This window comes from Taudactylus pleione, unplaced genomic scaffold (genome assembly GCF_031769625.1).
Source record: "Taudactylus pleione unplaced genomic scaffold, aTauple2 ptg000615l, whole genome shotgun sequence".
NCBI classification, from domain to species: domain Eukaryota; kingdom Metazoa; phylum Chordata; class Amphibia; order Anura; family Myobatrachidae; genus Taudactylus; species Taudactylus pleione.
In genome coordinates, this window is record NW_028285017.1 from 6,898,220 (window position 1) to 6,921,500 (window position 23,281).

General features: G+C 47.0%; 1 protein-coding gene across 8 annotated transcripts in view; it reads left to right on the forward strand.

Moving 5' to 3' along the window:
* The first annotated feature begins 13,117 nt into the window (after nt 1-13,117).
* Nucleotides 13,118-23,281, forward strand: part of HIPK1 (homeodomain interacting protein kinase 1) — a 105,231-nt gene continuing 95,067 nt past the window's right edge. For 7 of the 8 annotated variants that reach the window (XM_088454447.1, XM_088454445.1, XM_088454449.1 and 4 more), the window contains exon 1: nt 20,915-21,336. The gene's annotated coding sequence lies outside the window, so the exon portion shown is untranslated. Of the gene's footprint in view, nt 13,243-20,914; nt 21,337-23,281 lie in introns of those variants that run through there. The other variant, XM_088454446.1, reaches the window with a different exon arrangement.

Below are 23,281 nucleotides of genomic sequence, written 5' to 3' on the forward strand. Positions count from 1 at the left end.
ACGCTACACAATGTGCCAACACTTCCGTGTACCTTATTGCAGGCTATGCATTGTACAAACAGAGCCAACACATCTGTGTACCTTGTTGTTCGCTATGCACTGCTCAACCAGTACCAACACCTCTGAGTACCTTATTGCTTGCTACACACGCTGTACAAACAGTGCCAACACATACATGTACCATACCTCCCAACTGGGAGGTATGGTAAATGTTTTTCTGGGACTGTCCCACACGCGGGCCGCAGTGTCCCGCGGTGGGGGGAAGTTGGGGAGAGCACAAACCGCTGCTCTGCATAGCAGAGCAGCGGGTGTGCAGGAGGAGAACAGATGCCGTGCGCATGATACGCATGCGCACGGCATCTGTTCTCTTGTGTAGGGAGAGCCTGGGGCTGCCCAGCGTCTCGGAGAGTGCTGGGCACGCCCCCAAAGTGATGAAAATGTGGGAAGCCGAAGGCTCCGCCCCATTTTCCACAGACTCTGCCCCATTTTTACTGAAGCCACGACCCCTTTTCGGATGCGTGCGGCTTCAGCGCGCGACCTGTCCGTCATTAACAAGTTTAAATGTTGGGAGGTACACTAGCGCACGCAGGGGGGGTTCTGAGTACCCAGAAACCCCCCCTGACCAACCAATTTTTTTTTCATAGATGGAGACAGTCTTGTCTCCATCTCGGGCTGTAACCAGGGTGGCCACACAGAGGGGGAAATGCTCTGTGGGAGTTCTCTGGAGAGAGGTCTGCCCGGCAGCTGCTGCAGTGTGTATTTGCCGGGCGCCCGCTGTGATGTATATCAGTGGCGCACCCGGCTGTCCTGACTGCTGTGAAGGTTGTTTATAGATCCCCTTTCCATGGGTACATCTACGGAAGGGGATATATCCGAAACCCCTCTGTGAACTCCGCCTCCTCCGGTTCCCGCTTGGCGCACTGGCTTTAAGGAGAGTCATGACGTCTCTCCAGAGAACTCCCACAGTGATGACGAGGGATGGAGGAGCTGTTGGTCACTGAGAGGCTCAAACCCTGAAGAGTCAGGTCAGTTCACTCTTGTTACTAGTGTTGGCCCGGGTAGGTGATATGAGTGTTGTATGTGTTTGTGTGAGTGATGTATGTATGTGTGTGTGTGTGACATTGAAGTCCTGGAGGGGAAGGATGTTTGGGATATATGTGTGTGAGACATAGGAGTCCCAGGGAAAGGGGAGGATCAATACGGCCACCCAAGCAGCAGCCTGGCAACTAGGGTGTGTGTAAGTCTGCTATGTGTATGTATACTATGTGTGTTTGTAAGTATGTTGTATGTGCATGTTATGTGTGACCCCTGACCTGTGGTGCCCTGTGCGATTGCACCGGCCGCACTACCCTAGCTACGGCCCTGTATATATATATATATATTAGGGGTGAGCGGGTTCGGATTTCAGAAATCCGAACCCCCCCGAGCCCCCCCCGATCCGAGGCCGATCCGAGTCATGCTCGACTTTTCCCGCCTGACTCGGATCTGAAATCGAGGCAAAACGTCATCATCCCGCCTTCCGGATCTCGCGGGTTTTGGATCCTATATAAGGTACCCGCGTCGGCACCATTTTCTCACTTGGCTGTGGACAGTGAAGAGGGAGGGTGGGAGTTAGGGCTGGCTGGGCTGTGTAGTGTAGTGCAGAGTAGTGTTGTGCTGTGCTGTGCTGCTGTTGTCCATAGGGGCTGTGTCCACTACTTCAAAGTCCATAGGGGCTGGCTGTGTTGTGCTGTGCTGCTGTTGTTAATAGAGGCTGTGTCCACTACTTCAAAGTCCATAGGGGCTGGGTGGACTGTGTTGTGCAGTCAGTTCTCCATAGGGGCTGTGTCCACTCCAAAGTCCTGTGCAGTGTCCCAGTCCTAAAGGGGTGCTGTAGTTTTGTCCAGGGGGTGCTCTGTCCATCAGGGGTGCTCCCTCCAAGTGCTAAAAAAATAATATTTTTTCTGTGTTTGTGAATTGTGTGCGCAGTAGCCGCACGTGCATCAACAAAGTAGTGCCAAGCGTGCGCCTGTGTCATAAGTAAAGGGCCGGCTGGCTTGACCGTTAAAGGGTGCTGTAACCCCCAAAGTACACTCCAAACCAAATAACAAAATATTTTTTCTGTGTTTGTGAATTGTGTGCGCAGTAGCCGCACGTGCATCAACAAAGTAGTGCCAAGCGTGCGCTTGTGTCATAAGTAAAGGGCCGGCTGGCTTGACCATTAAAGGGTGCTGTAACCCACAAAGTACACTCCAAACCAAATAAAAAAATATTTTCTGTGTTTGTGAATTGTGTGCGTAGTAGCCGCACGTGCATCAACAAAGTAGTGCCAAGCGTGCGCCTGTGTCATAAGTAAAGGGCCGGCTGGCTTGACTGTTAAAGGGTGCTGTAACCCCCAAAGTACACTCCAGTCCAAACCAAATAAAAAAATATTTTCTGTGTTTGTGAATTGTGTGCGCAGTAGCCGCACGTGCATCAACACAGTAGTGCCAAGCGTGCGCCTGTGTCATAAGTAAAGGGCCGGCTGGCTTGACCGTTAAAGGGTGCTGTAACCCCCAAAGTACACTCCAGTCCAAACCAAAAAAAAATATATTTTCTGTGTTTGTGACTTGTGTGCACTGTGGCTGCACGTGCATCAACAAAGGAGCAGCACCAAGCGTGCGCCTGTGTCCCATAAGTAAAGAGCCGGCTGGCTCATTTCTTAAAGGGTGGTGTAACCCACAAAGTGCACTACTCTCCAGCAAAAAAAAAAAATATTTTCTGTGTTTGTGTGCGCTTTAGTCGCACGTATATATCAATATAACATAAATGGAGGACCAAACTTTCTCTGATAAAAATAAAATAGGGAAAGATCAAGAACCACTTCCTCCTAGTGCTGTTGCTGCTGCTGGGAGTTGTTCATCATCCCAGAGAGGAAGTAGGAACACCCCCACTTTTACTAAACAATTGACCCTACAACAGTCCCTAGCGATGAGGATGAAGTACGACAGCAGTCATCCTGAAGCAAAACGTATAACTGAGGCCTTGACTGCTATGTTGGTGTTAGACGTGGGTCCGGTATCCGCCATTAGTGCAGTGGGATTTAGACAATTGATGGAGGTAGTGTGTCCCCGGTTCCAAATCCCGTCTAGATTCCACCTGCATCCTCAAAGCAGCAGCGACAAGCGTGCGTCTGTCTGTTAAAGGGTGGTGTAACCCTCAAAGTGCGTTCCACAAACAATAAAAATATTCTTTTTTTTTCTGTCTTTGTGAATTGTGTGGGCTGTAGCCGCACCTGCATCTTCAAAGCAGCAGCGACAAGCGTGCGTCTGTCTGTTAAAGGGTGGTGTAACCCTCAAAGTGCGCTCCACAAACAATAAAAAAATTCTTATTTTTTTTTCTGTCTTTGTGAAATGTGTGGGCTGTAGCCGCACCTGCATCCTTAAAGCAGCAGCGCCAAGCGTGCGTCTGTCTGTTAAAGGGTGGTGTAACCCTCAAAGTGCGCTCCACAAACAATAAAAAAATTCTTATTTTTTTCTGTCTTTGTGAATTGTGTGGGCTGTAGCCGCACCTGCATCCTTAAAGCAGCAGCGACAAGCGTGCGTCTGTCTGTTAAAGGATTACATCAGTGACAGCATCCAAGTAGGCATGTCAGACAGTCCGTACCTGTACTGGCAGGAAAAAGAAGCAACTTGGAGGTCCCTGTACAAACTGGCTCTATTTTACCTGAGTTGCCCCCCCTCCAGTGTGTACTCCGAAAGAGTGTTTAGTGCAGCCGGGAACCTTGTCAGCAAAAGGCGTAGGAGGTTGCTTCCACAAAATGTGGAGAAGATGATGTTCATAAAATTAATTATCAACTCTTCCAGGGAGACCAGCCTCCAGAACGTACAGAGGGACCTGTGGTTGTGGATTTCAGTGGGGACGAATTAATACTCTTTGAGGATGAGGATGTACACAACACTGAAGAGGGTGAGGAATCGGAGGATGAGGACGACATCTTGCCTCCGTAGAGCCAGTTTGTGCAGGGACAGATTAATTGCCAGCTTGTTTTGTGGGGGCCCAAACGAACCAATCATTTCAGCCACAGTCGTGTGGCAGACCCTGGCGCTGAAATGTTTGGTTTGTTAAAGTGTGCATGTCCTGTTTATACAACATAAGGGTGGGTGGGAGGACAATTCCATCTTGCACCTCTTTTTTTTCTTTGAATTATGTACTGTTTGGGGCCTAGTTTTTCAAACTGCCTCCTGTCTGCCACTGCAGTGTCACTCCTAGATAGACCACGTGTTTGTGCCGCCCACTCGTATCTCTTAGCATAGTCATCCAGCTACCTCGGTGCAACCTTTTGGATATAAAAACACTATTGTGAGGTGTGAGGTGTTCAGAATAGACTGAAAATGAGTGGAAATTAAGGTTATTGAGGTTAATAATAGCATAGGAGCAGAAAAACACACAAATTCGGTGATTTTAGCTGTTTTTATGATTTTTAAAAAACAAATACAGATCCAAAACACAAAACCCAGAACCCAAAACACGGAAGGGTGGTTTTGGCAAAACCAATCCAGATCCAAAACACGAAGAAAGATCCAGATCCAAAACACAAAAAGTGGCCGGTGCACACCCCTAATATATATATATATATATAGGTATGCATGTACCTTGTGTTATGCTACCAAAATCTTATACTATGTGTAATCAGCTGTACTTTTGGCACTTTTGCCTACTGTGTTAAACACCTCAGGCTATTCTGTGGCTACCACCTCTCAAAGTATTGCAACTATACCTCTTTTGGTGTGTTCTCCCCGTATAAGCAAAATGGACTGCAGAACCAATCAGAAGCTAGGTTCCTCCAGTGGCCACTCCCACAAACTAAGCTGACTAGGGTGTTTTTTTTAAATAGTTTTCACATTTACAGATCCCTAATAGCAGAGGCATAACTAGGGTTGATGGTGACTGGGCAAATAACAAAATTAAACTGTTCTTTAAAATATTGGTTTAATTCTTATGTTGGTACATAAATACACACAGGAAGCACCAATTAGGGAAATATGAAAGCAAGGCAAAACATCATTACAACAGCCATGAATACCATATACACATACACCTGTTGTGTAATGGAAAATTAAATTAAGTGGCTGGGGGCTGCCTAGCCATCAGAAGCATTAGGGATTTGATAATGTAAAATTAATTTGATATGCTTTTTTAACTATCAGCTACTGTATCTGTCACCTTCTGCAAAGGATAAAGCTGCTTACCCTGGAGCAATGGTCAAGCAAGCTCTTCCAGGAGCCGAGCTGTGGGCCTGACTCAGACCCGCTCGCGAGCGCAGGACGCTCGCAAGTGGGTTGATGGTGCCCTACTGCGCATGCGCACGACGGAGGGAGCTCCGTCGTGCTCATGCGCGAGACCTAGCTAGCGGCGGGGTAGCCGTCGCTCCGGGTCTCGCACCAAAGGGGGCGTGCTGTCGATGTTGATTGACAGCACACCCCCTTTGGTGGGCGTGCCGGGGGCATGGCTGCCAGACGGAGGCGTTCCCATGGGAACACCTACAGTCTGAAGCCGGCCCCACTGACATCAGTAGTAATGTCAGTGGGAGTGATTTTGGCTCTGATAGAGCCAAAATCACTCTAGGCCTAGCGGCAGCGAGACCCTACCGCAGGGTCTCCGTCGCAAGACCGATGGTCGCGATGGTCTTGACCATCGCGACCATCATCATGGACGCTCGCTATAGCTGTGGGTGGTCATCAAACAGCTATGCGAGCGTCCAAGAGGCCGCTCCATATTCATGTAGGAGGTCCCTGATTCAGAGCGAGCGCTCTGGTCAGAGTTTCCGGCTCTGAATCAGGCCCTGTGTTTCAAGAAGTTGAGTCAAACCTTTTGAGCCTTTCAGGACTGCATGCACAGCGAAATTACAGGCAGTGTGTGTTTTCTGCACATGTACAGTGCAGCTGGGAGGCCGCTGCCCTGGTAGAGACAGTACTGGCAGTGTGTGTAGTGATGGGATTCAGGGGCGGCATATGTATATACTGTCCTCCCTCACTGCCCCCATGTGTGTACTGTCCACCTTCACTGTCCCCATGTGTGCACTGTCCTCCCTCACTGTCCCCATGTGTGTACTGTCCTTCTTCACTGTCCTCATGTGTGCACTGTCCTCCCTCACTGTCCCCATGTGTGCACTGTCCTCTCTCACTGTCCCCATGTATGCACTATCCTCCCTCACTGTCCCCATGTGTGTACTGTCCTCCCTCACTGTCCCCATGTGTGTACTGTCCTCCCTCACTGTCCCCATGTGTGCACTGTCCTCCCTCACTGTCCCCATGTGTGTACTGTCCTCCTTCACTGTCCCCATTGTGTACTGTCCTCCCTCACTGTCCCCTTGTGTGCACTGTCCTCCCTCACTGTCCCCACGTGTGCACTGTCCTCCCTCACTGTCCCCACGTATGCACTATCCCCCCTCACTGTCCCCGTGTGTGCACTGTCCTCCCTCACTGTCCCCGTGTGTGCACTGTCCCCATGTGTGCACTGTCCTCCCTCACTGTCCCCACGTATGCACTATCCCCCCTCACTGTCCCCATGTATGTACTGTCCTCCTTCGCTGTTCCCATATGTGTGCACTGTCCTCCCTACTGTCCCCATGTGTTTACTCTCCTCCCTCACTGTCCCCATGTGTGTACTGTCCTCCTTCACTGTCCCACTGTCCCCCTCTGTGTAATCTCCTCCCTCACTGTCCCCATGTGTGTACTGTCCTTCTTCACTGTCCCCGTGTGTGCACTGTCCTCCCTCACTGTCCTCATGTGTGTACTGTCCTCCATCACTGTTCCCATGTGTACACTGTCCCCATGTATGCACTATCCTTCCTCACTGTCCTCATGTGTGTACTGTCCTCCCTCACTGTCCCCATGTGTGCACTGTCCTCTCTCAATGTCCCCATGTATGCACTATCCTCCCTCAATGTCCCCATGTGTGTACTGTCCTCCTTCACTGTCCCCATGTGTGTACTGTCCTCCCTCACTGTCCCCATGTGTGTACTGTCCTCCCTCACTGTCCCCATGTGTGCACTGTCCTCGCTCACTGTCCCCATGTGTGCACTATCCCCATGTGTGTACTGTCCTCCCTCACTGTCCCTATGTGTGCACTGTCCTCTCTCACTGTCCCCATGTATGCACTATCCTCCCTCACTGTCCGCATGTGTGTACTGTCCTCCTTCACTGTCCCCATGTGTGCACTGTTCTCCCTCACTGTCCCCATGTGTGTACTGTCCTCCTTCACTGTCCCCATGTGTGCACTGTCCTCCCTTATTGTCCTCATGTGTGCACTGTCTTCCCTAACTGTCCCCATGTGTGTACTGTCCTCCATCACTGTTCCCATGTGTTCACTGTCCCCATATATGTACTATCCTCCCTCACTGTCCCCATGTGTGTACTGTCCTCCCTCCTGTACCCATGTGTGCACTGTCCTCCCTCACTGTCCCCATGTGTGCACTGTCCTCCCTCACTGTCCCCATGTGTGTACTGTCCTCCATCACTGTACTCATGTGTGTACTGTCCTCCCTCACTGTCCCCATGTGTGTACTGTCCTCCATCACTGTTCCCATGTGTTCACTGTCCCCATATATGTACTATCCTCCCTCACTGTCCCCATGTGTGTACTGTCCTCCCTCACTGTCCCCATGTGTGCACTGTCCTCCCTCACTGTCCCCATGTGTGCACTGTCCCCATGTGTGTACTGTCCTCCCTCACTGTCCCTATGTGTGCACTGTCCTCTTTCACTGTCCCCATGTATGCACTATCCTCCCTCACTGTCCACATGTGTGTACTGTCCTCCTTCACTGTCCCCATGTGTGCACTGTTCTCCCTCACTGTCCCCATGTGTGTACTGTCCTCCTTCACTGTCCCCATGTGTGCACTGTCCTCCCTTATTGTCCTCATGTGTGCACTGTCCTCCCTAACTGTCCCCATGTGTGTACTGTCCTCCATCACTGTTCCCATGTGTTCACTGTCCCCATATATGTACTATCCTCCCTCACTGTCCCCATGTGTGTACTGTCCTCCATCACTGTCCCCATGTGTGCACTGTCCTCCCTAACTGTCCCCATGTGTGTACTGTCCTCCATCACTGTACTCATGTGTGTACTGTCCTCCATCACTGTTCCCATGTGTGCACTGTCCTCCCTCACTGTCCCCATGTGTGTCCAGTCCTCCATCACTGTTCCCATGTGTGTACTGTCCTCCCTCACTGTCCCCATGTGTGCACTATCCTCCCTCACTGTCCCCATGTGTGTACTGTCCTCCTTCACTGTCCCCATGTGTGCACTGTTCTCCCTCACTGTCCCCATGTATGTACTGTCCTCCTTCACTGTCCCCATGTGTGCACTGTCCTCCCTTATTGTCCTCATGTGTGAACTGTCCTCCCTCACTGTCCCCATGTGTGTACTGTCCTCCCTTATTGTCCTCATGTGTGCACTGTCCTCCCTAACTGTCCCCATGTGTGTACTGTCCTCCATCACTGTTCCCATGTGTTCACTGTCCCCATGTATGTACTATCCTCCCTCACTGTCCCCATGTGTGTACTGTCCTCCCTCACTGTCCCCATCTGTGCACTGTCCTCCCTCACTGTCCCCATGTGTGCACTGTCCTCCCTCACTGTCCCCATGTGTGTACTGTCCTCCATCACTGTACCCATGTGTGTATTGTCCTCCATCATTGTCCCCATGTGTGCACTGTCCTCCCTCACTGTCCCCATGTGTGTATTGTTCTCCCTCATTGTCCCCATGTGTGTCCTGTCCTCCATCACTGTTCCCATGTGTGCACTGTCCTCCCTCACTGTCCCCATGTGTGTCCAGTCCTCCATCACTGTTCCCATGTGTGCCCTGGCACCCCTCACTCTTCCCATGTGTGTACTTTCCTTTCTCCCTGTCCCCCTGTGTATACAGTCCTAACTCCCTGTCCCCATATGTGTGCTGTCTTTCCTAACTGTCCCTATGTTTGTACCCCATCACCCCTGTGTGCCTCACCACCTCTGTGTGTCTTGCCACCTCTGTGTGCCTCACCACCCCTTTGTACCCCTCCACCCGTGTGCCTCACTGGAGTGAAATGTACAGGGTTAAAGAGAGATAGAGACTATGAGTAGTGCAGTGGGTAAGTAAGGGAAGGATGAAGAGTAGGGGTGATGTGAGACAGTAAGGAAATACTGACACAACCCTGTTTTGAGTGGCCGCTCCCCTCGTGATGTTTGGCCACACCTATTTTTCTGCTCACGTGCCGTAGGTGCGCACACAGACTACGAATATGGTCCCTCGTCAGAATTCCCACTTTGGCCACTGCATTGGGTCTTCCTTATATATCCAGGGCCAGTACATGTGTTATGGCCCACACCCCTCATTCACTGCCTAAATTTCACCCTCCACCTTGGCCCTACACCAGCCCAATGTAAATATGGAGATGCAGCAGTCAGCAGTTTTACAGGTAAACAGCTGTCAGTTGCAGCCCGTTCATGCCAGTGGCCGGGGGTTAGTGTGGGGATACTGTGTTGACAATCAAGGCATTGTACAGTATAAGTGACATTATGGCATTCAATGTTTAAGGTGCCCCCTAAATCCTGGTACCGATATAAAAGTTCACCTAATGAATGCCTATGCCACCCACCATTGGTTACAGGCAAACATCTCCTCTAAGGAGATTCTATCAAATGTCTGACTGTTAAATCTGGAAGCAGCTACATGTTTTTTGTCCATCCCAGAATTATTATAATAATAGTTAATTGGTAAGACACCAGAGTGCGCCACAGTGGGGAAAACAAGACATACATAAAAAAGGGACATACACGACTAAAAATTAAGGCCCTCATTCAGAGCCGTACGCTCTGAGCAGAGCGCACGCTCTGAATGAGGGCCGGCCTCCATGAAAATGGAGCGTCCTTCTGGACGCTCGTATAGCTGTGGGTCACCACCCACAGGCTATACGAACGTGCAGTTTGATGGCCGCGATGGTCGAGCCTGCGGTTGAGGTTTTCAACCGCAAGCTCCGAAGTGAATTTGGCTCTATCAGAGCCAAAATCACTCCCACTGACATCACTAGTGATGTCAGTGGGCCGGCTTCTGACGGGAGGCGTTCCCGTGGGAACGCCCCCGTCAGGGAGGCACGCCCCCGGCACGCCTACCAAAGGGGGCGTGGTGTCAATCAACATTGACAGCACGCCCCCTTTGATCGGACACAACGAGCGAAGGACTTTCCTTCGCTCAACGCGTCTGGCGCATGCGCACGACGGAGCTCCCTCCGTCGTGCGCATGCTCAGTCCAGAACATCGACCCACTTGCGAGCGGACAGCCGCTCGCAAGTGGGTCTGAATCAGGCCCTAAATGCAGACATTAAAACAAAGCATAGGGAGGGTCCTGTTCATGACAGAGAAGAAATTGGGAAAATTGTGAAGGTGCATTAGTGTGTGTACAGTAGTATAGTGTAAGCTCTAACTTTGAACTAAGGGCCCGATTCAGACCCGCTCGCTAGGCTGCGTTCGCACGCAGCCAGCCGATTTTTGCAATCTGTGCATGCGCACGCATCGCAGTGCGTGTGCGCGAACTAGTCCATGCAATCGGGAAGCATTCGCTCGCTGCACATAGACAGCTCGCTAGCTAGATTGACAGGACAAGCCATTTGTGGGTGGTGACGGGATGGTCCAGGAAAACAGGGGAGTGGTCCTGCGAACGCAGGCGTGCCTGAGCGTCTTAACGCCATTTAAGAGGCTAGCATAATTAAGACACAGCGTCATAGTACACGTCACATGGTTGAAAATTGCACTGAATCACTTGCAGTGCTTGCGGTAGGGTATTGTCAGCCACAAGCGCTGCGATCGCTTCCAATGTTATCGATGGTTTGATACAGTTTCTGGACATGACGTGGTAAAGTGGGTGTCTTAAGACAGGCTGGTGGACGTCTGCATACACAGAGCGATCACACGCTAAGACATAGTGGGCATGCAATTGCCTTGCCATGTGATCGTGGATTTGCACACTTTTGCTGCGTGTAAACGCATCTAGCGAGCGGGTCTGAATCAAGCCCTAAGGGCAATATTCAGCAGTGCACGCTAGTGTAGAACGGCTCTGCGATCCCGCACGTTTGTGGGTGGGGACGGGGCGGTGATGGCTTCCATTTCCTGAAACGGAGGCGTGTTGCCGCCGTTGGGGGAGGAGGGAAGAGACCAGGATCTCTATCGGCTGACAGAGATTTCCAGGCCTCTTCCTCTCATCTGCGGCGACTGGCTTGCGTGACCCCGACGTTCCCGCAGAGGATCCAATGCTGCGTTGGACAACACAGCTCGGATAAGTAATGCACAGAGGCGTGATGCCTCCTGCTGCATTATCATATCTGCAAGGATCGCAATTGCAAAGCTGTCTGCGTGCATACATCATATATCTATAGCCTGCGTGCAGCTTTGCAATAGCGATCCTTGTTGAATCAGGCCTTAATTGTCATGTTTGTTGAGCTAAGGATCTTGTGATAAGATTTGGTTTGTGACATGGCACATTTTACTGCTGGACATGGACAATAGAGTGGTTCAACAAAATTGCTGGGAAAATATTGAAGTGGTGAACATTGTTGTTGTTTTCCTTCAAGTTCAGGGCCTGATTCAGAGCCGCTCGTAAGCGGCCGCTCGTTCGCTCCGAGCGATGTTCGCACAACTGCGCATGCGTATGGGTTGTAATACGCATGCGCGAACCAGTCATTGCGGTCGGAAATTGTGTGCTTGCAAAATAGCGAGTGCCTGCTAATTTGAGTGACAGAATGAGGTGTTTGTGGGTGGTAACAGGGGAAGGTGCTTGAAAACGGGGAGTGGAGATCCGAACGCAGGCGTGCCAAAAGGTCAAAACGGGAGTTTTAAGGGTGTGCATAATTAACAAAGCAGCGTCATCGACCACGTCATTTGGTTGTTTCTTAGCCTGAACTGTTCGCATGATTGCGGTAGGAAAATCCTACCACAAGCACTGCGAGCAGTTCAGATGCCTTTCGATGTACTCGATTAATCAAATAAATAGCGGAGATGACGTAGGATGCGAGCGGCCAAGGGGCGTCTTTACAAAATAGTGAGCGCATGTTTCGTTCGCTCGCTCAGACATAGAGGCGTCAACAGACCGCAAAGAGCGACCGCTCAATTTAAATAGCCGGCCCCTTTTTCTGAACGAGCAAGCGCACATAGCGTCCGGCTCTGAATCAGGCCCTCTGTTCGTACCCATGTGATAAGCAATTTTGAATTAATGTTTATGTATTAATTTTCAATCTTGTAAGTTTATTATTAAATACCACACTTTGATGGACCATGGGCAATGTTTGGGTGTATTTGTTGGTGAGTTTTCATATTGAGAAAAAATGGTATGTTAATAAATGTAGCTAAATAGGAGATTGCAATGGCTAATTTACGCACGCTAATGTAACAGCGTTTTAACGGTAAGACACACCTGCGTTTTTCTTCCCACCAACCCCCGTTACCTCCCCCAAATGTTGACTACCTGTCACTCACTTTGCAAATGTGTTCTCTGTGCTTGTGATAGCGCAAGATAAAGATCCCATTGCTGGATATGTTGTATTAGTGACTGACCTGAAAGGAGGAAGAGCACAGTTTATATTCAGTCCAAGTTTACCTTCCAGGTGTGTTAATGAGGGCCATCGAAAAGATTTTATCGCTGCTAGTTTTAAAACATTGGTAGAAAACAATCGATGGCTTAGCTATCGGTGGCTGGATGCTGCACATACGTAGTCTTCAGCTATCGGGATGGCACCACTGATATTTTCTCATCATCAACCTCCACCATCGATGATGCGTGGTGAAGAGTCATCGATGGCAAAAACACTTGCCATTGGTCATATACCATCGATTTGTGCAAACTATCGAAGGCTGATGGCCACACCTAAAGTGTGTCAATTTATATTACAGGGATAGTTATCTGGTGTTAGAGCAGAATGATTGGTTTGAACTTATTGCTACTAAAAGTCTTTGCAGGTAAAAACTTATTAAAGAGAAAGATCATCTTAATAAAGTGCTAAACCCAACCATGTATTAAATACAACATATTAATAATGGTTTTCCTTTAAATGGATTGTTCACTTTAGCCCCTCCCCACTACCTAATCCAACCCCCCTTAAACTCACATGTATAGTGGTTAGCTGTGTGTGTGTGGCCTCTCCTATCCTTAAGTTGCTGCTGGTCTCCACTGCCTGGTGCCTACTGATTAAATGGAGGAGTCAAGGTCTTCAGCATGAGGGACTGCAGCCACCATCCACAGATAGCATACATGTGAGTCAGCTACATGTGCCAGAGTATGTTTGGGGAAACGGTTGAAGGGATGTCTTGATATTGTAAAGGCATTTTAACCTATATGAAATAAGGATAAGGAATATTTGTGTTTCTAGCACTGAAATGTTGTTCCATATTGCACATATGTAATATAGGGGTCTATTTACTAAGCAGTGTTAGGAGACAGTGAAAAGTGATAAGGTGCCAGCCAATCAGCTCCTAACTGCCATCTCACAGGCTGTGTGTTGAAGAATGACAGTTGGTAGCTGATTGGCTGGCACCTTATCACTTTTCACTCTGTCTCCTAACACTGCTTAGTAAATAGACCCCATAGACTTTGAGTCAAAAGTGTGTTTTTTTTTTATTTTTTATTTTATTTTTATTTAAAAGTTGCTTTCCACTGAGCAAAATACATTGTCTGCAGCTTTTTTGTTTGTTTTATATGTATGTCATAACTTGCTCTTCTATTTAGGTTTCTATTCTGTTATGAGATGCTTTTAAAGGTATAATAGTGAAAACCGATATGGAAAATACTGACTATATGTTTGCTTTTGAAAACCTATACTGGTTTACCTTCCTTATTTTTATTCCATTGCCATATCCTTATTTTAGATGCACAACAGTTTTTTTTTTTTTTTTCCCAATAACTTTGTCAGTAATACATTGGGAATATAGAATATATATCAATCAGCCATAATATTACAACCACTGAAGTGAATAACATTGATTATCTTTTTACAATGGCACCTGTCAAGGGATGGGATATAAAAGGGTAGCAAGTGAACACTCTGGGCCTGGTTCAGAGATGGACAATATGGCACAGCTGCAGAGAAGCGGCTGTGCAATACTGTCCAACTAAAATGCAAATGCAGCAGGAGGTGTCTGTAGGAAACCATAGGGGATGTAGTCAGGAAGCCAGCGGTCGAAATGCTGAGCGCCGGCTTCCCGACAGTAAAATCCCGGCATGGGACTAGTGATGGGCGTTTAAATATTGACGCCTATCATTAACCCCATGCTGAAATCCTGATGCCCAGCATACTGCACGTAGGTAAGCTGGGCTTCGGGAGGTGATAGTTGTGGGGTAGGATTAGGTTTAGAGACTCCTGGGGGGTCTTGGGGTTAGGCACCCCCTGGGAGGGTTAGGCCTAGGGGAAGGGGGGGGGGATAGGTTTAGGCACCCTTGGGGGGAGGTTAGGGTTAGGCACCCCTAAGGGAGGAACCTCTGTCGGGATCTTCATGTGCCGGCCTTCCAGCATCTGTATTTCATCCGCCGGGCTTGGGTTCGGTGGTAATTCATACCGATTCCGTCCATAGACGCTGCCTCGGATCACCATTGCAACCTTCGGTCCTTGGAGGACTGTGAGTGATCTTGCAGGACCCATTTTGCAAATTCACAGACCCCCATGAGTACTTCTCTGAATAAGGCCCCCAGTTCTTGAAGTTGATGTGTTGGAAGCATGAAAAATGGACAAGCGTAAGGATGTATGCAACTTTGACAAGGGCCAAGATGTGATGACTAGACTACTAGGTCAGACCATTTCCAAAATTGCAGGTCCTGTGGTGTGTTCCAGATATGCAAAGGTCAGTACCTACAAAAAGTTTTTCAAGGAAGGACCACCGGTAAACTGGCAACAGGGTTATGGACGACCAAGGCTCATTGAGGTGCATGGGGAGTGAAGGCTAGCCCGTCTGGTCCGATGTCGCAGAAGATATAAAGAAAGAACTGCGCTCTGTCAGTCTATCAGTGCTTAGAATAATTATACCAAATAAAATAGTAAAGAATGTTTATTAAAATTTTTATTCAATACAGTGTTGCATGGGTCCCTGCAAACAATATAAAATATTGCACATCTAAGACACAAATATTATCAATAATATTAGGAAATATTCAAGTAATTGAAACCATTTGTTCCCTCTTTCCGTCCATCTAGACTAATGTCCCGAGTGTTCTGCTAAGTTAAAGGGGCAGAGAGACACCGTTCGTATCCAGCACAAAGTGTCCTGTGCACAGCAAGTGTATACTGATAATATCCTAAGATATAGTAGGTCGTTTCTCACCCTCAAGCTGCACAATGATTCCGGTATGATCTCCAACTGACTCAGTCTGTGGAGTTAGTAGTCCGGATGACAGTATCCGATATTAAACCTTGCTCGTCAGCTTCCAGTAATAGCACCGCACTTCGACCTGGAACCAACTTATCCAACAGCGGCCGCACACTATATGGGAGAGACGGCGGTCTTACCAGGTCGAAGTGCGGTACTATTACTGGAAGCTGACAGCAAAATTTAATATCGGATACTGCCATCCGGACTACTAACTCCGAATACTATACAGGCTGAGTCAATTGGAGAGCATACTGGAATCATTGTGCAGCTTGAGGGTGAGAAACTACACACTATATCTAAGGATATTATCAGTATACACTTGCTGTCCACAGTACACTTTGAGCTGGATAAGAACGGTGCCTCTCTGCTCCTTTTAACTTGGCAAAACACTCAAGGCATTAGTTTAAATGGATGGAAAAAGGTAACAAATGGTTTCAATTACTTGAATATTTCCTAATTATTATTGCTAATATTTATTGTGTCTTACCTGTGCAATATTTTATATTATTTGCTGGGATCCATGCAACATTGTATTGAATTTTAACAAACAACATTCTCTATTTTATTTGGTATAATCATTCTAAGCACTGATTGACTGACAGAGCACAGTTCTTTCTTTCTATCTATTGTTTTTAAGCTGTCTAAGGCTGAGTACACAAACGACCAGCAATCGTGCGGATGTTCAGGGCGATTTGCCTTCACCCTGGACATTGCATGATTGCCGGTACACACTGCACAATTTTATGAACGAATGAATGATTACTTGTTCCGTCCTTCATTAATATGTATGGGGCCGCATGCGATATCATGTGATTGGCTGTGCTGCACAGCCAATCACACGATAACGCATGCGACCAGCGGGAGTGTGCAATAGTGCATACACACTAGGCGATATACACGATTTGTTGTGCCGATACGTCAAATCGTGCCGATATCGTCCTGGTGTGTATGCACCCTAAGCCTGCAGAGTCTTAATTAGAACAGCTGCTGAAGCCAGCCCATCAGTGATTTTATAGATATATAGGAATAGCCAGCGCCTACTGGCTTCTGTTTTATCGTTTTGATTCTCGCAGAAGGCTACTGTAGCACATATTGCTGAAAAAGTAAATACTGGCTATGATAGAAAGTGTCAGAACACACAGTGCATCACAGCTTGCTGGCTAGCCGCAGACCGGTCACCGTGCCCATGCTAACCTTGTCCATTGCTGAAAGGGTCTACAATAGGAACGTGAGCGTCAGAACTGGACCATGAAGCAATGGAAGAAGGTGGCCTGGTCTGATGAATGTTTTCTTTTACGTCATGTGGATAGCCGGGTGCGTCGTTTACTTGGGAAATAGATGCACGATGGGAAGAAGGAAAGCCAGCGAAGGTAGTGTGATGCTCTGGGCAATGTTCTGCTGGTTAACCTTGGGTCCTGGCATTCATGTTAATGTTACTTTGACACATACCACCTACCTAAACATTACATACCAAATACTCCCCTTCATGGCAACGGTATTCCCTGATGGCAGTGGCCTATTTCAGCAGGGTAATGTGCCCTGCCACACTGCAAAAATTGATCAGTAATGGTATGAGGAACATGACAGAGTTCAAGGCATTGACTTGGCCTCCAAATTCCCCAGATCTAAATATAATCGAGCATCGGTGGGATGAGCTGAAAAAAAAGCCCAAGCCATGGAAGCTCCACCTTACCACTTTCAGGACTTAAATGTGGAGAATCCCTAAATTTTGCAAAAACTGACAGTTGTGACTGATTTATAGTTCTTCTCCCTTTTTCAACTCTAATCCTCAAGTACCTCCAACAGGTCCTTTTTTTTTGGTTTTCTTTAGTCATGCTTAGGTAAGTTTTGCTAGGTCACTAAATTGTTTATCTGATTCCACAGACAGAATCCTGAAAACATGACCAGTTGTCAGAGCAGATTAAGGATAGCGCTAATAATGTTCATTCTAGCACCCTGCACCTGTCACAACTCGTGCAGTTTCTCTTTCCTGCCTGGGGTGTCGCTCTCTGCTCTGGTGCTTCTAGCACACCGTGGTCTATATATCAAAAGTTTATAGCATCAGCTGAGTGTGCTAGAAGCACCAGAGCAGAGAGCGACACCCCAGACAGTAAAGAGGAGCTGCATGGGCTGTGAAAGGTGCAGGGTGCTAGAATGAACACTAGATAATGAAGTCATCTAAGATGAGGGAGGGTCAGAATAGGGAGAGAGAACCATTGAGGGGGTGGATGTAGTCAGGATGCCGACTGTCACAATAGCGACGGCAATATCCCAACTGTCAGAATACTGACAGATTGCAAAGGTGTTAGGGGGACGGTTAGGCTGCAGGAGCAGTGGGTGAGGGTTATAATACTTACAGAAATCTGAGATTCTGTTGTGATCCCACTGTCTGTATCAAGACCGTCGGGATCCCATACCTAACTCATGGGGGGCAATAAATGACCGCTACACGAAGGTGAACGTGGTAAAAAAAGGTGAATAGTATGATCTCAAAGAAAGAGAAAATGAGCGGGGTTTTAAGCGTTTGAATTTGTAGGAGCAACAGGGGGAGAGAAGGACCGGCAACTTACTGACCTCCATGGCAGGGGTATGAGAGAATGAAAGGCAGCCAGAGGAGAGGGCAGTGGGGAGTAGTGTACGATGGGGAGATCAAGGATTGAAGAGATGTAGGAAGTTAGTATTGAAACAGCTTTTTGTGAGATGTCAGATGAACGATTTGACCAACGATTTGAATTATGAACGATTTTTGACTGCATTAAAATGAATGGTATCGTCCAAATCTGACTGCAAACACATCAGATGTCAGATATCATTATCTGACCATCGGGAACGCGCATCGTTCAGATATGAACAATTTTTTTTAATCGTTATCGTTCAGATCTGAAGAAAAATCTGACCGTGTGTATGCACCATAAGTTTATTACTGTATTTCTACTTGTATTATGTCTAGAGCAGAGGTTCAAAAAGCGTGTTCCTCAAGGCTCCCCAACAGTTCAGGTTTTAGAGAGATCCATGGTTGAGCACAGGTGACTGAGTACCTCAGTCAATTTGACTTATCCACCTGTGCTCAACCATGGATATCTCTAAATCCAAAACTGTTGGGGATCCTTGAGGACCACGTTTGGGAACCTCTGGTCTAGAGCAGAGGTTCTCAAATTCGGTCCTCAGGACCCCAAACAGTACATGTTTTCCAGGTCTCCTCACAGAATCACAAGTGAAATAATTAGCTCCAACTGTGGATCTTTTAAAATGTGTCAGTGAGTAATGAATACACATGGGCACCTACTGGGTGACCTGGAAAACGTGACCTGTGTGTGGTTCCAGAGGACCAAGTTTGAGAACCACTGGTCTAGAGCAGTGGTTCTCAGACTCGGTCCTCAGGACCCCACACACAGGTCACGTTTTCCAGGTCACCCAGTAGGTGCCCATGTGTATTCATTACTCACTGACACATTTTAAAAGATCCACAGGTGCAGCTAATTATTTCACTTGTGATTCTGTGAGGAGACCTGGAAAACATGCACTGTTTGGGGTCCTGAGGACAGAGTTTGAGAACCTGTGGTCTAGAGTAAAGATTAGGAATGACCATTGCTGGTTAACCGATGGTCGATGGCTTTGCCATCGATGGTGGTAATTCAATGGTTCACTGCCATCGATGGCACAGAGCCAAACAATGTGTTCCCCTCCCCTTCTGGTGCCAGGCACACGGAGCTTGGCTCTGCCCTCAACACGACCCATGCCTCCCTGTTTGGCCTGCTGCCCGGGCAGTATTAAAACTGGGATGACCATCGATGGTTCACAAGTGATGGTTCAATACTATCTATCTTCCACCAATGGTACCATTGATGGGTAACCTACTGATGGCCATCCCTAGTAAAGATCTATGTTGGTGTTTTGCAAATTTTATAAGCCACAATATGTAAAAAAGAGAAAAAAAAGCCAGCTGCTGAATGGCTGGCTCCCAAAATGCTAAAATCACTATAATCTTATACTGAAATTTATTGGGAAAGAGCTTGAGGTTTAATAGTAAAATAACTGTCCGTGGTTCTCAACCCTAATTCTCAAGCAACGCCAACATGTTATGTTTTGAGGATTTCTTTAATCATTCATTGGCAAGTTAATCTATTTTGCTGGGTTTGTGATTATCCCTCGTTTCCAGACAGAAATGCACAAAACATAACCTGTTAATAGTACTTGAGTATAAAGGTTAGGAACCCCCTGCTCTGTGATAACATCTCCTTTACCCTTCAATGCTTACTTCCTGCTTATTCAAACTCTGCAGTCACTAACTTTAACATGTTAAAGTGACCTTATAGCTGTTCTGATGGTTTGCCACTTGAGTATAGGTGGCCTGCAAGGTTACAGTGTGTATCAAACTAGCCATCTTTATATTCCCAAACAATATTTCAATGTATTACGTTTTTCACATAGGACCTACAGTAGATGGCTCTATTTATTAACGCAAATGTGTAATGACTGCATGTTAGGATTGGAGCTCCCCCTGTAGCGCTGAAGACTTGTGTTTTTTTTTTTTTTGTTTTTTTTAATTTTGTTTAGCTTTTGGGTAGGGATGAGAATTGGAAAAAGTTTCATCTTAACCATCAATGGAACAATTCCAGTGGTTAATCCAGCAATGTTGAGGAGCCAATATTTCTTCACCATCGATAAGTTTTGTTCCAATGCAGGGCAAGCTGGTTCCTGGGGTCTGTCTACAGCAGCAGATAATCTTCAGCGAACAAGCAAGCAGACGGGCAGTTTGGTTGGTGGGCAGAGCCCCTGAGGTATATTAACTAACCAGTTGAGAGCCACCAATCATTGGTAGATTTCAGTGATGGCATTTATTTCTGTTGTTTTAAACTTATTGGTAAATAAACCTCTCCTAAGCCTGTGACTTAACTCTCCCATGTCACTGCAGAGCAACACTGACTTCAGTGGCTTGTGATAATGGACTGAGTGCACTGATTGGCTAAGGTCAGAGTTCGCCAGAGGCGACAGTGAATGACACACACGTGAGAGTTGCGAAGAGGATGGAGCGTAGCAGTGCAACATTAAGTGGCTAAGGGGGAGATGTATCAAACCTTGGAGAGAGATAATCAAGGCTATTTTTCTGGAAAAAAGGTTCAGGAACTGTGGGTGGAGCAAAAAAAAAATACATATATATTATATATGTACTCAAGTTTTTTATTTTTTAAATTCCCTTTTATCTTATGGACCTTATTTTGACCCAGGAGTGGACGCAGTTAAGAAGCGGTTCAGGAAGTTCCTGCTGAAAGTTAGCACTGGAGCTAATGTACAAACCAATGGGCTTCTATCATTTTTCAAACCAAGCCTGTAACATAAGGGAGCCTGCACTGTGTGATCCGATAATCGGAAACCATAGACAATATTTTTGTCCCTGTTACCGCATTTCCCCTCACTGTTGTAAGTCTAAAGAGCGCATGCGTGCTCAGATACGTGTACACGCCCCTCCGGATCTACGTCACTCCCCATCTCATCACCAGCCATGTCGGTCACTCTCACTGTGTGACGTCTCCAGGAAAGTTCCATTGGTGAAGGGAACAGTCTCCTCCTGATCGATTGGTCACGCCTGCATTGGTGTCTCTAGCTTCCTTTTGTAGAGCCTGCCTGTGTCGCTGGCCGTGGAAGCTTCCCGGTGCCTCCGCCGCTCCTTGTCTTCCCATACTGACCCTCATCCCCCGGGAGCCGTTACTCGGGGCCGACGCTCGGACTGTAGAGCCCGGAGACTGGGGGAGAGTAGAGGAGCCGGAAAAGAGGGTGACGGGGGGTCGCACAGTCGGAGACCGGGCCTGTGCGACTCGGGGAGGAAGCACCGGGGGAGGAACGCCGAGAAGCCCGGATCCGGAGTTATTCCGGGGCGGCCAGACGTAGGGTTTCCTCCCCTGGGTTTGATGATGAACCCGCGGCGGGGGTCCGGTTCTTTCCCGGCAGCTCCTCTCACCAGCGGCTAAGTCTAACACCACACCAGCGGTGAGTATGCGGGGACCGGTCAGTGTAATGCCCCGATTACTGGTGGGGACTGGTGTAGGCAGTTACATGTCTGTGCCCGGCGTGTGATGTGCTCCTACCCTGGGTGACCTGCAGTCTGATCGCAAGTAGCCATGGGCTTTATTAGCAGATGTTGTTATATGGGTGTATGTGCTGTGACTGTCCCTGCTGCCGGTAATGTCATATTAGATGAGGCTCAGAGCATTGCTGCCCGGGTGGTGTGAGTGTCTCCAGGCTCTGCCCTAGTGAGGAAGGCGCTGTGAGACCCCTGCACTGTGCAGCACTACAGCTGTTTATTAACCAACCTCCATACTTTAGAGAGTGCCATCAGACCTGATACCCAAGTCCTATGGTTTCCAATGTAGTGACAACATGCCAAGTCCTTATTTCTTTATTTTTATTCCACTTCTCAGCTTTACTCTTCCTTATCAGTGTGTACTGCTTCTCTGTATACTCTTGTTTAGTCGCATACCTTACAGCAGTGGTTCCCAAACTGGGTGCCGCGGGCCCCCCATAGAGTTGCAAAACAAATTAGCTATGATTTGATTTGTAAAGATGTATTATGACACCAAGTTCTGGTATGGCTAGACCATTGGGGCCCATGTGTTGCCTTAAGGCTTCATCGTGTCTTGATTTTTATAATTTATGGTTAGTTATTTATGAACAGCTACATACATTGCAATATAATATTTCTCCCACAATATTAGTGCATGAAGTGGTATTTTTTTCAAAATCGCTCACACATTGGCTTTGTTTTTTTTAATGATTGAAATAGGTCAAGAAAATCTATTTTAAAACTTTTCCAACACAACTTTAGTTAAAAAAAAAAAAATTAAAAAATTATATATATATTTTTTTAATGATTGAAATAGGTCAAGAAAATCTATTTTAAAACTTTTCCAACACAACTTTAGTTAAAAAAAAAAAAATTAAAAAATTATATATATATTTTTTTAATGATTGAAATAGGTCAAGAAAATCTATTTTAAAACTTTTCCAACACAACTTTAGTTAAAAAAAAAAAAATTAAAAAATTATATATATATATATATATATTATAATTTTTTTTTATCAACTGGCGATATATATAGGAATATTGACCATTGTGACTTTACTGGAGGTCCCCCTGCCATTTTTGCGGTTGGATTATCTTCCGGCAGCCGCCCAGTGTGCATCTGGTCGCATTGATTTACTATGTCAGGTAACGCACAGCCTGGTATGGTCGCAAACAATGAGACCATGCCAGGCAAGTGGTTAAACCACATCTGCATATATTTTTGTATATAGTTATACTGTTGCAGACAAGATCTCCCACTTTAGATCCCAGTTTAACTCCCTGTACAGAATTAATTACATTTTTTTATTGTAGTACTAAGAACAGGATGAAACCAGTTTGATCCAAAACCTCTTATTGGTTGCATTACCATTGTTTTGTGTGTTTAAAATACATTGGCATACTTTATACAGTAGTAACCTCCAGAAGTGTATTTGTTTTAAGCCTTTATCTGGTTTATGCTGGATGCACACTTTGACGGCGTATTGGTCTACTGACTGATCGGTCATCAAGTAGCCGATTGGTAAGCTATACACACTTACCAATCAGCTAATCTGTGTCTCGGATGACGTCACAACTGGGCAGGCATTTAAATTTGCCCCCACCAGTTGAGATGTCTGTGTTGGCAGTCCCCTTCAGCAAGTGTACAGGCAGTTGGCGGGTTACCTGTACACACAGCCAAATGTACCAATATACAGATGTGTTCTTTTACACCTTTCTTGCAGTCACACTAAAAAGCCCCTCTTAGCGTCCAGATCCCGTGAGACTCTGCTAGAACTGGGTGGTTTTTTTTTTAGCATTTTTTTTTCCCGCAGAAAAAGCGGCTACGTTGCGAGGTGACTAGGATACACTAGCAGAACTGTGCTGATTAAT